Source organism: Aedes albopictus, chromosome 3 (assembly GCF_035046485.1).
Source record: "Aedes albopictus strain Foshan chromosome 3, AalbF5, whole genome shotgun sequence".
NCBI classification, from domain to species: domain Eukaryota; kingdom Metazoa; phylum Arthropoda; class Insecta; order Diptera; family Culicidae; genus Aedes; species Aedes albopictus.
In genome coordinates, this window is record NC_085138.1 from 181,472,948 (window position 1) to 181,488,978 (window position 16,031).

At 40.6% G+C, this 16,031-nt stretch overlaps 1 protein-coding gene across 4 annotated transcripts in view; it reads right to left on the bottom strand.

Moving 5' to 3' along the window:
• Positions 1–16,031, bottom strand: part of LOC134289694 (uncharacterized) — a 98,740-nt gene that overhangs the window by 23,254 nt on the left and 59,455 nt on the right. Inside the window, exon 1 of one of the 4 annotated variants that reach the window (XM_062855972.1) lies at positions 2,202–3,269. The exons of 2 other annotated variants lie outside the window; for them this stretch is intronic. The gene's annotated coding sequence lies outside the window, so the exon portion shown is untranslated. Of the gene's footprint in view, positions 1–2,201; positions 3,270–16,031 lie in introns of those variants that run through there. One more of the 4 variants, XM_062855974.1, reaches the window with a different exon arrangement.

Consider the following 16,031-nt stretch of genomic DNA (forward strand, 5'->3'; position numbering starts at 1 on the left):
TTGATTGCAATTCAATTGTATTAAGGAGATTTTTTATTATGGCTATATCTCCTCAGTAGACGATCGTGGACGAACAAACTGACCCTTATTTGAAAGCTCTATAGATGTACTTTCTGATAAGGGTATCCTCAGCTGCACCTTTTTGCCCCTAAGAAAGATATTTATTCCTAAAAGTGGATGAAAAAAATCATAAATTCATCTTTAACTCGTCTTATTTAATTCTTACAGCTTTGATGTCTTCGGCAAAGTTGCGTATTTTGTTGATTCATACAACTTTGCAGAACATTATATGGGTCTAAAAATACAACAGATGTATGTTTTACTTAAAAAACGTGATTTTGGGGTTAACTTTCAAACACAGGCCTCTATCTCCATTGGAGTAAAAATTACAACATTGACGTCTTCAGGAAAGTTGTTTGGAATCGAAAATGCTACAACTTTGCCGAAGACGTCAACCCTCTATCTCAACAATTTAAAAAAAAATAGTTTTGTATCTCACTTTTAGGGGGATTGATCCGAAAACTCTAACTGTCAAAAGATGGCGCTGGTCATTCCCGTCAACTTTGCCGAAGACACCATTGCTCTATCTCCTCAATCCTTCGAGCTATTAATTAAGAGCGTGAAAATGGGAAAATAAACCATTGTGCAAAGCAAGGTGGACCCACAGGTTGTTTTCGAGGGTAAGTAACATTCCACATGGCGCCTTTTGGGCCATGGTTGCTTCAGACAGTATCTACACCATTTTGGTCTAGCGGGTTCTCCCGAATGTGTGCACAATCCCCTACCTCACACTGGATGAAGAAGAAATATACATGGAGCAGCACAAGGAATTCACCGTGCATCCTACGAAGCTCTGAAGATAGCCATGTTAAAACAATCCCGCCGGGTATCGATGCGACCCTGTAAGAATTTGGACGAATCTTACTAAAAACTGCGACAAATTGACGGACTTTCATGCCTAATCTTCAATATCGCTCTGAGAGGTTAATTTCGACGAGCAGGACTCAACATTTGGGGTCCAATTCCTTGAAGTGTTGTAATAGTAGAATGACTCTAACTCATTGATACGAATTTCACTACCCTGAACGCCGAATGGTGAAGTACACCCTCTAGCAGCAGTTCATAATTTTCTTCCTCGTGACAATATACAAAAGACGGCATACAAAAGAAAAAAAAAACTAAGGATCTCGCGGAAAATGTAGATCCAATGACGCCTGGCTAGAACTATCAATGCAAGGAAAAAAATGTCAAGGAAACTTTTCCTCGGTGTCGCCTACTCACTAAATATATTGTCACCGTTTTATTTTTAGCCCTCTGCTTAAATGTGGAGCAAAGAAGAGTATGGGCCGCATAGCAAATCCATTGTGAGTAAATACACCCACGGTACTGTTAATGAGCTAAATGACAACTACGACGATGACGAGGATGACGATAATAGCTTGAGATCTTGCCGAATGTGAAAGGTTGAATGGTTGTTGGAATGAAATTTGGTGCAGTTCTAGGTCCAAAACTTTACCAATATCACTCAATTATTCGAGTGAATTCGAGAGCTTACAAAACAATTAAATGTTCGTCAAAGCCAACCAGGAAAACAAAACACAGAATAATCTAAGTCTACTGCTATCAAACAGAGTTTCATAAGGTCCTCTTATCAAAGATAAGGCACAGGAACGTTGCATCACGTAAAATCAGAAAAAAATAAACTAGGTCAACAGAAGCCTGACTCGTTCGCACCCATTGTTGTGCGAATCTGTTGTGTTTGGCAAATTCCACAAGAGAAATGTATGCAAAGCGACCAGTTATGCAAATGACACGACACGAGTTTATAATAAACTTGTCTTCTTTGCAACTATAACAGAAATGATCCCAGTATTTCACTGAATTCACCCAACACCTGCCACATTGGAAAGTTTCCGATTCGTCCTTGATACAGTTTGTTAGCACCTTCATCAGTCCACCCGCTAGCCGCGCTAGTGCACACTTGCTGATCTTACGTTATAAACAACTCTAATCAGCGCTAATCTAACCGTCGTCGTCGTCGTCGTCGCCGTCATATGATGTTATGTGATGGCGATCAGCATCCCCCTCCCGCTCCTGCTCCCACCAAAGAATATGTAGTTCAAATTAGAACGTCTGAAATTCCAATCCTGACGCCACACCACCACCACCACTGCCATTGTTGATCATAACACCCCACTTACATCAACGGAGCTACTTCTGGTCCCCAAAACACGTCCTCCAATACAAATGAGCACGCTTGTGTGGCGGCAGCCAGCGGCTATCCGTTGGGGCTGGTTTGACTTGCCACTTAGTATTCTTCTCGATCTGTTCGTCGTGGTTCTTGTTTTGCTTCTTTATGTTCTCGGTTGGGTTATGTACCCCACCTCAGTATATGTATATGTTCATTCACTTGATATATTTTTTCACGGGTTTCCACTTTTCGCAAGGGGTCACTCTATTTCCGCATTTACTTCATGTTCTATTTTTAAAGATTTTCGTCTCGAAACAGTTGTAACATTTTACGATTCTGTTTAGTGGCACAACGAGCAGTACTTGTGCGAACTTTCAAAACAAAAACAAATTAATCACTCCTCACTGGGCTGGCAATTGAGCTTTTGCACTCCTTCACGTTCACTTCTGCCTTCTGCCGCGGGCTGATAAGATAAGCTGACCGTTGGTTATCAGTCGTGGCATGAATTGGCACACATCAGCTCATTCAGCTCTTCAAACGTTTCCTCGGGCGGCCTTATTTATTCAACTCACAAACACTCTTGCTCGGGTTTTTTTCCTTTGTCCCACAAGTCATCCGAGTCTCTACTTTTTTTATTTGCTAATCAAATTCGAAACGATTCGAAACTGCGCGAATTCAAATAGTCACTCGCCAAATCGCGCGAACGCCTGTGCAGCTTTCCAAAATTCAAAACCCACAATTCCGGCTTGGACTGTCGCACACTTTCAAAAATATCGAACGCCCGAACACGTGCCCTCGCGGGCCAATCGATAGCGCTCAAACAGCTGTGCAAGGCTGCTAATCACCCCCAAATGGCAACACTATCCAGATCCTTAAAACAGCGTTCAACTTGCTTCAGCACCACAAAATGTCTTCAACTTATTAGCAAGCACTGTGCACTCCACTAGTTCGTATACGCCAGAAATAAAACGCGACTTGTGTTTATCAACGCCTCAGCTCGACTGATTGACGGACGACGAGACGAGCTGAGCGAAACCGATCGCGAATCTTCGCGGTCAACCTGCGCTGCCTGCCAGCAGCAGTACACACACAAACCGCGGCAAATCGACCAAACCGACAAGCGAAGCCGCGTGTTCTGTGGTGGTGGTGCGCGGCTGTTCTGAGGGGAGAGCTCTAAAATGTTACTTCGGGAAAAAACGATAAGCTATTGGTCGATTTTGGTGTCGGAATCTACTCACGGAATAGGGGTTGTTACCGGATGATTTAGGAATTCAGTCTACGCTAAATTTCGATCGAGAGCAAATGAAAGTACTTGATGTTCATTGGCGACCAGGGCTACTGACGTGTCAAGCCTCACTGTTAACGGACAGTGGACTTGGAGCAAGGTGTAATCCATCATCGCTCAGCTGTGGGACCCTAGCGGTATAACGCCTAGAGTCATTTCGTGGGCCAAGTTACGGGTGCAACTTCTGTGGGTAGCAGTGCAAAGATGGGTGAAATTGTATTGTGCCTAGAGCAGCCAAAATCTACCAGGCAACTGTGAAAATCTTGAAGATGGAAGATGTGGAGACCTGGTTGTAGTTCGATTCAACGGTGGGCGACAAGGAACGCAAGGCCGCCGTCTACAAAAATCTGACGGAAGAGATCATTGGCGAGGGCGTTAAGGTGAGGGTTCTTACAGTGGAAGTGACTCTGAGGTGAAAAACCTAGACATGATCACTAAACGTGGAAGAGCTTGTTTCGGCATTGCGGCAACAGTGCGAGGTGCAGGCGGCCACTGTACTGCAGCCGTCAGTCTACGGAAGGGCCCGGCAGGGACATAGGTGGCCTTGGTATAGTTACCTGTGGCGGACGCTAACAAGTCCGTTAAATTAGGGAAGCTCAAGGTGAGCCGATCAGTATGCCAACTGTCCTTGCCCGAGCCACCGGAGGTTTGCTTCAGGTGTCTGGAATCAGGACACAAGTCATGAGATTGGCAAAGGCTTTGACAAAAGCAAGCTGGGTAGGCGATGAGTTGGCGAAGGCCACAAGACACAAGGCTGTACGTCTACCCATGTTTTTGATTTTTTTTTGCGGGGAATCCGTGAACAGCAATCACCCAACGAGAGGTCCATGGTGTCCGGCCGTTAGAAGAGCCGCAGCTTACAAATCACAGTGCAGGTAACGCAGTTGAACCTGAACCACTGTGACACAGCCCAACAACTGCTTTGTCAGGCAGTTTCTGAGTGGGAGACTGATATCGCCATCATACCGGACTCATACCGAGTACCCGCCGGTAACAGCAATTGGGTCGCGGAGATCGGAGCAAGCAAAGAAGCCTTCTTCGAGGATCTCTGTCAGAGTACCAATGTGAATCCGTGGGGTGATGCCTACAGGATCGTGATGGCCAAGACGAGAGGTGTAATGGCTCCTACAGAGCAATCTCCAGAGATGTTGGAAGGGATTATCAAGGGGCTTTTTCCCCGTCATGATCCGATGGAGGCGTGTACGCAAAATATGCCAACGCAAGCGAAAAATAGGCAACAAAGAAGGCACGGCAACAACGCTTTGTTTTTTCGTTAGCAGATAATGACAAAATCGCTCCCAAGTTTGTTCACAACAAAAACGGTAGGAATATTTGTCTCGTTCTATTCACATCGTGATTTTCGCATTGTTTTACAACTGAAACTAGACTCTGAGGTTTGCAAGAGTCCTCTTTCGTCCAAATGTTTATGAATTCGATAATGTGGGTCGAAAATTTCAGCAGAAAAAACGAAATATCAGCACACGCACGGCAAGCGATGTTTGTTTTATTGCTCTCATCACCTGACATGCGTTTGTTGCGGAGCGCCTTTGTTACCGACATGCACCGCTTAGACCAAGCCCACTCGTGGGCTTAATACTACACACGCAACAGCACGTCGTTAACGATTTTTAATTTCGTTACCCACCCATTTTCGCACCGGTCGTTCGTTTCCATGTGAGTAAAATAATGATCGGTCGCCTTTGCGCACCGGTGGTCTCTATTCTATCCGTACCATCGGTTTTTTGCACTTCTGTAAATCATCGCAATATTTTGTGTATTTCTATGGTGTTATTGCAAATCTTATTCAGTATAATCATCTGTGCTCATATTTTGAAAGAAGGGGTTTTGGATAAGACTGAAAACAGTTAGTAAAAATTGAACTCAAATAAATAATTCTCTTGGAAATTTGTACCAGTTTTGGTGCATTTAAAGATATTATTTTCTCAATAATGTATGATTGTATTTAATCTCGGAATTCAAGCAATCTTTTTTTAAATTATGTGTTTGTTGCTTACTGACAGTAAGCAACAAACACATAATTTAAAAAGTTACTGTATGACTTGTAGGTTGATTTTTTATCTAAAATAATATCCATCTCTTCGATATTCATGTTGCCTTTCTCGCAAGAAATTTATCTGAATTTGAGATTTTGAGCATCTTTTTAATAATTAGGTTTATTGAATAATTACATCCCTTGCATTTCCAACACATTTATAACGTAGTTGTCTCCTTTACAACTTTGCGTAGGTTAAGATTTTTGAATACTGGTCATACACACTTAATTTTGATTACCGAGTTCGGTAATTTTATGACGAGATTAAAACTGCTGAGCACCGAGCTCGTTCAGCAAAAATGCATTGTTTACCTTTTTCATACGATTTTGACAGTTGTTTTACTGAACCTCAGTAAAATCGATTACCGAAACTACCGAGATCGTACTGCTGTTATAATCTCGTCAAAAAAGTACCGAACAGGCAATTCAGAAATAAGTGTGTAGTAGAAGCTTTCTTCTAACAGTCTGCGAAATGTTTGCGCAACCTTTTTTCATTAACGTGTATTTTAACTTCAGCTTGTTCTATACTCAGTCACAACCTTTTAGTTACAAAGCATCAATCGGAAATCTTAATATATATTGCGATCCTTTGGATGCTGGTATATGAATATTTTGTTGGAAGCAGATTCTATGCGCTTGAAGTAGACTGCGTATTTGTCAAAGTACATAATGAGCCCACTATCCTTTTTGGCACTTCATACAACAATTGTTGTATTTTAACATATAACATCTTGCTTTTTCTATAACGAGGAACCTACAATATGGCAGCAGTGTACGCAGAATATGCCACCGCAAGCGAAAAATAGGCAACAAAGAAAGCACGGCAACAACGCTTTGTTTTTTCGTTAGCAGATAATGACAAAATCGCTCCCGAGTTTGTTCACAACAAAAACTGTAGGAATATTTGTCTCGTTCTATTCACTTCGTGATTTTCGAATTGTTTTACAACTGAAACTCAACTCTGAGGTTTGCAATAGTCCTATTTCGTCCAAATGCTTATGAATTCGATAATGTGGGTCGAAAAATTCAGCAGAAAAACCGGAATATCAGCACTCGCACGGCAAGCGATGTTTGTTTTATTGCTCTCATCGCCTGACATGCGTTTGTTGCGGAGCGCCTTTGTTACCGACATGCACCGCTTAGGACAAAGCGTTTGTTTTTCGGCGTGATCCGTTTTTCGTACCCTGTATGGCAGTCCTGCACACCGCCTATTTTAATTGATGAAACTTGGCAGCTCGACTACATTTTTTTAGATTATTATTGGTATGATTAGAGTTTGTTTTTACAAAAAAAAAAAATACTGAAGTGTTTCTATGATATCTGAATTGAGTTAGGTACAGTCAAAGCATCTTTGAAAAATCGTAACTACTCTTATCCAATCTTATACATACGCAGCCAGTACGGAATCACCCTGGAAAGCAATCGTGTTACTTTTCTTGTCAATATTGGTGCTTGCAGCATATCATAGATATGACACATGCATCAAAGCGGCCAGGTCTACTGCGTTGTATTTCCGTGCAAAGATGATTCTTCGAAATACTTGCAGTACACAATATTTTCTTTCGGCAAGGTACTTCTTGAATTTACAGGGGAGGAAGGATGCGTGGACATATTGTACCAAACGATTCAGATAACATGTTGATGAATATGTTTTAAATATATGAAAATGTGGATAAAAGAGCTGTGAATAAATGTGTAATATTGGAAAGATCTCCCCAATTGCTGGGTTGTTTTTATAAATTGCTGGGTTGTTTTTATAGATCTAATGTCGAACCTCCTATTCTGTATGATCGGTGTTATTCGCATGGGGTCTTCGCAGATTTTTTCTGCTTTGCCTTATTGTTTCTACAAGGGTGAAGTTACCCATTTCGCAAACTTTCTTCCTAATGTCTCGTTTGTTTAATTTATATTTTTAAATTTATATTTAATAAACCACCCATTGACCACCACCATTTTTAAAAACAGCAATCAAACCAAAACACCTTTGCCTTTCTCGAAATATTCACGACAAAACGAAAGGCGAGGCACAGCTCTTTCAAAGCGAGGGATCTCAGCCCGGAAAGTGAAGAAAGAAAACCTTGTGGTCACTTATTACCGTCAAATGGTATCTTTTCGGGTTAGAAAATACGCACATCTTCTCACCGGAATCTGCGGCAGATGACGATAATTTTGGAACTTGTCGGAACAAACTTCGCGAGTTATTTATTTGGACATTTTTCTAAATGTGCGAAACCAAACTTTACTTGCTGCGTAGCAACCCCGGCTCAAACATGTACGTGTTAAAATAGCAAAACTCACTGAATCACTATACATTTCTTCAAATATTAGTTTCGAAACGAATACGGCAGCCAATTAAACGCCCCATAATAAATTCAAAAGTTTCCATAAATAATACGAAAATTGCCAATAGATAAATAGGGGTGGAAGCAATAATAAACTATAAAAGTTCCATAAACAAATCAAAAAGCGCATAAATAAATCAAAACTTCCCATAAATAATTGATTTTCGAGCAATAAAAAATGCCAGAATCTCCACAAATAAATCAACAATTGCAATAAAAAACTACATTTTTTCCAACAAAAAATTTCGAACATACTACATTACAGAACTATTATGCTAGAAAGACTGAAACTATGTGTGCAATTTAAAAGACAATCGCTTGCTGTCCGAACTCGCTAACGCTCGTCGGACTTTAAAAAGGGATAACATCTCTGTTCGCATTCTACCGGGCAAATTCTTGGATCTGTGGACTGCCTAGATCCGAATCGACGCAGCTACGGCGCGTCGCATTTCGGAAACTTCGGCGGCCTTCTGCCGCCTCAGTTCCTCAATCCTCTATGCGGCTTCGCCGCATGGCTCGGCCGAAATTTTTACTTTACACATTGTTTCGTATATATGTATTGCTAAATTTTCAATTGCTTTTTTGATGTTTTCCGATTGGGAATTTTTGAATTATTTATGGAAAAATCAGATTTATTTATGGAAAATTTAAACTTTTCTGGTGGAAAAAATGTAGTTATTTATTGAAATTTTTGAATTATTTGTGGAAATTCCGACATCTTTTATTGCTCGAAAATCAATTATTTATGGGAAATTTTGATTTATTTATGCACTTTTTGATTTGTTTATGGAAATTTTATAGTTTATTATTGCTCCCACCCTTACTTCTTTATTGGCAATTTCTGATTTTGGTATGGAAAAAGATGAATTTTCTATGAGTCGTTTATATTTTAGCCGATCGGCTGAATCAAAAACTAAAGGTGTGATTATGAACAATCGTAACTATTTTTATAAGAAAATCAATACATTTTCGTTATGCATGATCCTAAAATTGGCGAAGAAGGGAAAACTTTATTCATAACATACTTAAGCAAAGCTTGTCAATTTAAACCTATTATTTTTCTGCGTTTGTATTGTCACTCTATCACAATTGTATGTCAGACAATTTGTTGTGTTATTCGTGTAACGATCTATGTTTTGGTTGAAAATTTCAAAGCAAGTAAAAATATTTTTTTTAAATATTTGATGCAAACTAAAATAAACTCCTACCTATACAAAACAAGAAAATCATTCTCTAGAAACTATATACATACCTGGCAACAAATCCATACTCATGTTCTTTCGTCTCCTCTTTACGCTACCCAGAGAGCTAAACGCGAGAGAGCGCACGAGCCTACGGATAGAGACCGTACTTTGCGTGTCTCTATATTCTAAGCCCCGCTACGAACCGTACGTAAACTTTTCGCTTTCGAGCCCTACTTAGCAACGACCGGTGCGGTTCGTTTCTTTGTTCGGGGCTCTACTTAACGTTAAAACGCTTGATTGAGCCCATGAGTGGGCTTGGTCTTAGAGGACAAAGCGTTTGTTTTTCGGCGTGATCCGTTTTTCGTACCCTGTCCTCAATAGAATGTTGAGGCACACCGAGGGTGCTAATGGTCTATTGGTCTCTCGAGCAGCCAGTTCGGCTTCCGGAAAGGGAGGTCGACCGTAGACGCTATCTTGTTGGCTACAATGACCGCCGAGATAGCGCTCCAGCGTAAGAGGAGGGGGATTCGCTACTGTGCACTAATGACTCTGGATGTAAGGAACGCGTTCAATATTGCCAGTTGAGCGGCCATTGCCGATGCGCTCCTACGTTTGGGAATACCCGGGTACCTGTACACTAGAGTGGGTCAACGTTGTATGGAGAAACTTTAAATTTGACCGCATCAACCCGGAACAAAGCTTTTTTGACTCCTTTTTGCGTCCAAAACAACTGTGCAGAATTTGGGAGCGATTGGTTGCGTCCCCGTATTCCGCTTTGCGATTGAAGTTTGTATGAAATTTAGTATGGGAAAACGTGCTTTTTTGCATTTTTCTCATAAATTGAAATTTTTCGTCTAAAACTATCTAACTAATGATGTTGAAGCATAGCCTAGGATATGCCGAAAAACTTTGCCGAAGACTGCAAGGTGATCCGACACTTGTGAAAAAAGTTATTCGTTTGGTAACTTAGGCCAAAAACTGAGATTTTATTATTGATGTTATTCCTTTACATGTTAAATGATAAGCACCACAAGGCAATCTGTGCGTTATAACTTTTTTCACAAGTGTCGGATCACTTTGCAGTCTTCGGCAAAGTTTTTCGGCATATCCTAGGCTATGCTTCAACATCATTAGTTAGATAGTTTTAGACGAAAAATTTCAATTTATGAGAAAAATGCAAAAAAACATGTTTTCCCATACTAAATTTCATACAAATTTCAATCGCAAAGCGGAATACGGGGATGCAACCAATCGCTCCCAAATTCTGCACAGTTGCTTTGGACGCTAAAAGGAATCGAAAAAGCATTGTTCCAAAAAATCGACTTTGTTGACCCAGTCTACTGTACACCCAAGTAACACACTTGTCACCGATGAGTAACGGCGGCGCAGGTTTTTGTTGCGCAGAAGTCACTGTGACTTACTTCTAGCAAGTAAGTGTTTATTTGTTAGAAGTAAGTCACAGTGACTTCTGCGCAACAAAAACCTGCGCCGCCGTGACTCTTCGGTGACAAGTGTGTTACTTGGGCCAGATTCTTGGAAGCTACTTCCAGAATCTAGAACTAGTTCACAACACGGACGTGGGTCGGAAGTGCTTTCACATAACCCCTTTCACATAAGTCCCGCAAGGTTACATCCTGGGTCCAGTGTTATGGAATGCCATGTACGATGAGGTGACGACATTACGCTGGATGTCTACGGTGAATCGAAGAAGTGGAATTGACTACTACCCACTCGATCGTGGTTGTGGAGGAGTGAATGCGATCCAGGAAAATGGAGTTTGCTCACGGAAAAACTGAGAAGAACTGTGAACAACCGAAGGTCGGAGCAGCAAGCGATAATCAATGTAGGGGATTGTATTATCACTGCGAAGCGCTCCGTCAAACACTTCACAGTGATGCGAGGGCGGCAAAAAGTCAAAAAATCAACTTTCAGATACGGGTCCTGTATTATTTTTGTACTGTTTCTATATATTTCGAGAGCTTATTACCAAAGTTTTAAAAAGATTGGACCGAAATTGATTTTTTTACAGCATTACAAAGCATGAGTTGAAAAGTGTTGCATTTTTATTTACTTTGTAAAATGTATGGGGAAACAAAATAAAAATCAACTAAGTTTTCAAATATGAGGACGCAGTTGGACACATTTCACGCTATGCTTATTTTGAAGATTTTCATGTCGTCTTTCAGAAAATCAATGGGTCATCTTGCGCAAACTTGCGCAACATATGTTTTAAGTCTCTTGAACATAGAGTATGATACAATATTTAGTACAAAATAATACCGTCCGTGCCTGGACTTGGTATGCATATCATTGTAGTCAGGGCAAAAGCATCTGTTAAAATGTGTACATTTTTCATTTGTAGCTGAGATTAGCGATGCTAAAACGATTTCATTGAATTTCTGTGATATTCACTTGAGCCGTCCAAGCTCACACGTCCTAGAGTTTAACGGAGCCGTACATGCAGTTCGAATGCAGGCAGAGTTCAGTCGTTAACTCTATTAGTATACTAGGATCAATATGACCCAAAATCGAATATAAAACAGGCATATCTTAATTATTTATGCACGGAGACTTATTATTCTGGGGTAACATAAAATGGCATCAATTCGATAAAATTTCGATAAAGTGTAAACCGTACGAGCTGAACAAAAAACTTACAAATATACAAGGGTCATATATAAAAGCGGAAAATCAAACCCTTACAGCCCAGTGACATTTTAACCAAACAACACCATTTTATATATCATTCGATTGACAATTTTGTTAAGAACTCGATGTTGAAGTGAAAAATTTATTTGTGGTACATACAATGATCACCGGGAATCGACTACAAAGTATATGGCAACATAACACTTACCGCATCTTCAACCATTTAGGTTGTATAGGAAACCTGGTTTCAAGTAAAGTTAAAAAAATATGTATTGATCCCATAGTGTATTCTGCTGGCTGAAACATGGACAAATCATCGATAGCGGTCGAATGGACAAAAGGCCGAATGAACAAAAGGTCGAATGAATAAAATTTTTTAGTAAAATATGCTCTCAGGGGGACAAAAGGTCAAAGATCAAAAAGTCGAAGGTCAAAAGGTCGAAAGGTCGAAATAAATTAAATAACTAGAAAAAAAGGTCGAAAGGACAGAAGGACGAATGGACTAAAGGTCGAATGGGCAAAAGGTCGAATGGGCAAAAGGTCGAATGGTCAAAAGGTCGAATGGACAAACGGTCGAAACAAACAAAATAGTACAAAAGTTTGAAAGGACAGAAGGACGTATGTTAAACTGATAACATAAAGAAAAGAAACAATGCCGATGCGACCATCTTTTTCCTGCTTCATGTTCTCACTGCAACTTGACCTGCATCTCTTCAACTTAGAGTTCTTTTAGTACTTCCACAATTATTGAATGAAGGGTTTCTTTTGCTTTCCATTGTATTGTATTTGTATATTGCATAATAAGCATAATACCACACTATATCCAGGAAGTCGACATTTTTTTTTCTGATCGGAATCGAACCGCTAATCTGGGCTTATTATAATAGTTGGTGTTTACCTGGTATAAGTGTTTTGACGAACTTATACCTCTTTTGAATGATGGCTGTTGTCTCGAGTAACTTGTTTTTACAGTTATTGGCATGATTACTAATACTTTTTTTTAATAGTATTCCATATTATTTTAAATAATATTCTTTCTAGTAATGTTCGAAAATAATTAGCGTACTTAAAAATAATACATTTGTTTCTTATATTTGTAATCTTGAATTCTGTCAAGCTATATAGTCCCAGAGATTTTTTTTAATTGATCTGTCAATATTTCCAAAGAAATCTCCTTGAAAGATCCTCCTTGAAAACCTTCAGAACGCGCGCGAGTGTGCTTCTTAAACTGCACCGCGCTCACGCTATATACGATGGGCGGGGTTTTTTGGTAGTGCTGTACTTTTTTTTACAACGCCACGCGTCCTGAAGGGTTGGATAGATGAGCAGTTCCTCCACATAATACTTTATATATATCCTTCTTTAATTCATAGCCTGTTCTACGACATTCTTTGTCATAGTAATGGTTGGAATTTAAAATGGCAATATTTCAATTAAATCTTTTTTCTTTAATCCATAGGCTACCTTTCAAGTAATATGGTTTCTGTCTCGAATTGCAATGTAGTACCTTTTGCCTTTTCTACCCTTTGTCCATTTAAAATTTTATCCATTCGACCTTTTGTCCTTCAACCTTTTGCCATTACATTTTTTGTGATATATTCAACAAGCTTCTTCATAATTATCATCGTCATTAAAAATCGATTCAGCCATGGATATAAGATGAATATTATTCTTATTTTTTCTGTTTTTTATTAGGATAAGTCAAAAAGAAAAATTAAAAGTTTGAAAACAATTACTGATCAAACGAAATGTATAACTAATTTAAATGTTATTGTTGTAATGATTAATTTATACCACACCAACTGATTTATATTTCTATAATTTTAAAAAATCAAGCTTTGTTTTTGCTCAATATAACACAAATATTAACAATTGTTTTATAAAGCCCCGATTTAAGAAAATAATCTTAGACTGTTTCGTATACTTGCACATGTTCATCCATTTGACCTTTGAGTAGAGTTTTGTTTTTTAGATGGCCATCTAGAAAAGGTGCTGAAATGACTACTAATGAACATATTTTTAAAATTCATGAAGAATGGTGTGTCGCAGAATGGTATTCAAAAACATTCAAAAAATGTCCTTTTCCCCCAGGGAACCAGGATTCCGCAACGGTCCTGAATGTGGCCAATCTGGCCCAAAAGTCCGTAAATGCCTGCTACTGGAAAATCATGAAAAATAATGTGTCGCAAGATGGGTTTCAAAAATATCCGAAAATTATCCTCTTCCCCAAGGGAACTAGGATTCCGGAACGGTCCTGAAAGTGGCTAATCTCGCCCAAAATCCCAGAAATGACTTCTAATGGAACGTGTTTTCCAAAATCTTGAAAAATGATGTGTTGCAAGATGAGTTTTAAAAACATCAAAATATTGTCCTCTTCCCCAAGGGAACCAGGATTCCGGAACGGTAGTGACCAATCTCGCCCAAAAGTCCGGAAATGACTTCTACTGGACCTATTTTTCAAAATCATGAAAAATGGCGTGTCGCAAGATGGGTTCTAAAAATATCCAAGAATTGTCCTCTTCCCCGGGGGAACCAGAATTCCGGAATAGTCCTAAAAGTGGCCAATGTGATTCATGGGATGTCAAAATGTCTTCTTGATAACTAATTCTAATAAATAACAAAGTTTGATCAGCTGTGAAGGTATATAATTCATGTTAAGACTTTTCGCCACCTTTTGTATGGAGCCGCATCACTGTGACTTGGGGTGATGATCGACAATAAGCTTACCTTCGGTAGTCACGATCATCACGCATGTAAAAGAGCCTGTACAGCTATAGTAACACTGTCCCGAAAGATGCCCAATAGCTCTGCGGTGTATGCCAGTAAGCTGAAGCTTCTGGCAAGTGTCGCTACGTTAATACTAAGAGGTGGAGGCCAGGCGTGGGGTACTGCGCAAAGTACTGAAAGCTACCGTGGTAAGCTGGAAAGTACTTATAGGATGATGTGCCTGAGAGTTGCGAGCGTGTACCGTACCGTGTCACACGACGCGCTCTGCGTCATCACTGGTATGGCGCCTATCAGCATCCTTATCAGGGAGGAATTGGAGAGGCATACGCAGGACTGCCAGATTGGCCTCCATGGTCGAATGGCAGCGCGCGTGGGACAGTTCCACCAAAGGAAGGTGGACCCACAGGTTTATCCCGAGGGTAGATAGTTGGGTTAACAGGCGCCATAGGGAAGTAAAATTCCAGCTGACTCAGATCCTTTCAGGGTTGCTTCCGACAGTATCTACATCGTTTCGGTCATGCAATTTCTCCTGAATGTTCGGTTTATGCAGGTTTGGAGGAAACGGTAGAACACGTTTTGCTCGTGTGCCTGCGTTTTTGCACAATACGTGACCGCATGCTTGCTACATGCGGGGAGGACACAACTCCGGACAATCTTGCCCAGAGGATGTGTGGGGATCAAGGTTGCAACCATTCATTTGCGAAAATTTACATTCATTTGCTATTATCTCAGTTCAGAAGCATGCTATCGAAAAACAATGTATGGATGAATTTAACCTTGTAGTTTTTTCTGAAGGTTTGCCGAATAACATTGGGGTCGCACATGCATTCAAAAGTCGTGAACGAGCTGTGAAGGTAACTTTCCACAGCGTGAATGAAATTTATATTCACCGCGTGGAGAGTTGCCTTCACAGCTCGCTCACGACTTTGGTATACGTTTGCGACCCCAATGTTATTCGGCAAACTTTCAGATGAAACTACAAGGTTAAATTCATCCATACATTGTTTTTCGATAGCATGCTTCTTAACTGAGATAATAGCAAATGAATGTAAATTTTCGCAAATGAATGGTTGCAACCTTGGTGGGGATGAGTTTGACTGGAATGCCGTTTCAACGGCTATCACCCACATCGTCTTGGAGCTACAGAGGAGGTGATACGTGGACTCTGAGAACGGTTAGTGCAGACGCTATACAAGAGGTGGTTCAAGGGTTCGGAGTCGGCTACGTAGGTCATACCAGTGCCCTGTGGTCGAAATCGACCCTTATAGCGATTAAGTGGTCGCGGGGAGAACATCCTAGTAGCGTGGCTGTCGTGGCGTCGTCGGTCTACTGGGTAGGATCCGACCCCACGGTTGGAAAGGGGTCCTCGTCAAGGTCGGAGCAGGTGGAGGCCCCATGTCGGCACGCCCTTCTGTGTGCTGACTGATAAGGCCTTATTTGCGGGAAGGTCAAATCGCTGTGCACGCGGTATCAGTTCTTGATACTTGCTGTTCTGTTGGAAGTAGGCTTGTTGTCGGCCCCACCTGCCTTCCGAGGACAAAGGGTGTGGCAAGGACCACTCGGGAAACTGGCTAAGTGTCAGCGTGCTACCTTGTTGGAC